Source organism: Hordeum vulgare, chromosome 1H, assembly GCF_904849725.1.
Source record: "Hordeum vulgare subsp. vulgare chromosome 1H, MorexV3_pseudomolecules_assembly, whole genome shotgun sequence".
NCBI classification, from domain to species: Eukaryota; Viridiplantae; Streptophyta; class Magnoliopsida; order Poales; family Poaceae; genus Hordeum; species Hordeum vulgare.
Genome location: NC_058518.1, coordinates 249,604,685 through 249,605,740, shown reverse-complemented (window position 1 = coordinate 249,605,740; position 1,056 = coordinate 249,604,685). Strand labels below are relative to the sequence as shown.

General features: G+C 38.2%; 1 non-coding gene across 1 annotated transcript; it reads right to left on the bottom strand.

Annotated features, from left to right (window-relative positions):
• Positions 1-984: 984 nt before the first annotated feature.
• Positions 985-1,056, bottom strand: TRNAR-UCU. Its single transcript has one exon. It is a non-coding gene; the product is annotated as a tRNA-Arg (tRNA).

Here is a 1,056-nt window from a genome sequence, read left to right as displayed (position 1 = left end):
GATTCACCTGCTACATTACAATACCTCGCTCCTTATATGGGAGCAACCCTGGCTGAGTATTTTATGTAACGCGAACGACATACTTTAATAATTTATGATGATCTCTCCAAACAGGCACAAGCTTATCGCCAAATGTCCCTTCTATTAAGAAGACCTCCCGGCCGTGAGGCTTATCCAGGGGATGTTTTTTATTTGCATTCACGCCTTTTAGAAAGAGCCGCTAAATTAAATTCTCTTTTAGGCGAAGGAAGTATGACCGCTTTACCAATAATTGAGACTCAATCTGGAGACGTTTCCGCCTATATTCCTACTAATATAATCTCCATTACAGATGGACAAATATTCTTATCTGCGGATCTATTCAATGCCGGAATTCGACCCGCTATTAATGTGGGTATTTCTGTTTCCAGAGTAGGATCCGCGGCTCAAATTAAAGCCATGAAACAAGTAGCTGGCAAATCAAAATTGGAACTAGCTCAATTTGCAGAGTTACAAGCCTTTGCACAATTCGCCTCTGCTCTCGATAAAACAAGTCAGAATCAATTGGCAAGGGGTCGACAATTAAGGGAATTGCTTAAACAATCCCAAGAAATCCTCTCCCAGTGGAAGAGCAGTTAGCTACTATTTATACCGGAACAAGAGGATATCTTGATTCGTTAGAAATTGAACAGGTAAAGAAATTTCTGGATGAGTTACGTAAACACCTAAAAGATACTAAACCTCAATTCCAATAAATTCTATCTTCTAGCAAGACATTCACCGAGCAAGCGGAAATCCTTTTGAAGGAAGCTATTCAGGAACAGCTGGAACGGTTTTCTCTTCAGTAACAAATAAATTTTGCATGTCTACTCTTGTTATTTTCCATGTCTACTCTTGTTAGTAGAACAGGAATCGTTGAGAAAGATTTTTCATTTGAATCATGCAAAAAAGTTTTCTTTGTTTTTAGTTTAGTATAGTTATTTAAAGAATAGATAGAAATAAGATTGCGTCCAATAGGATTTGAACCTATACCAAAGGTTTAGAAGACCTCTGTCCTATCCATTAGACAATGGACGC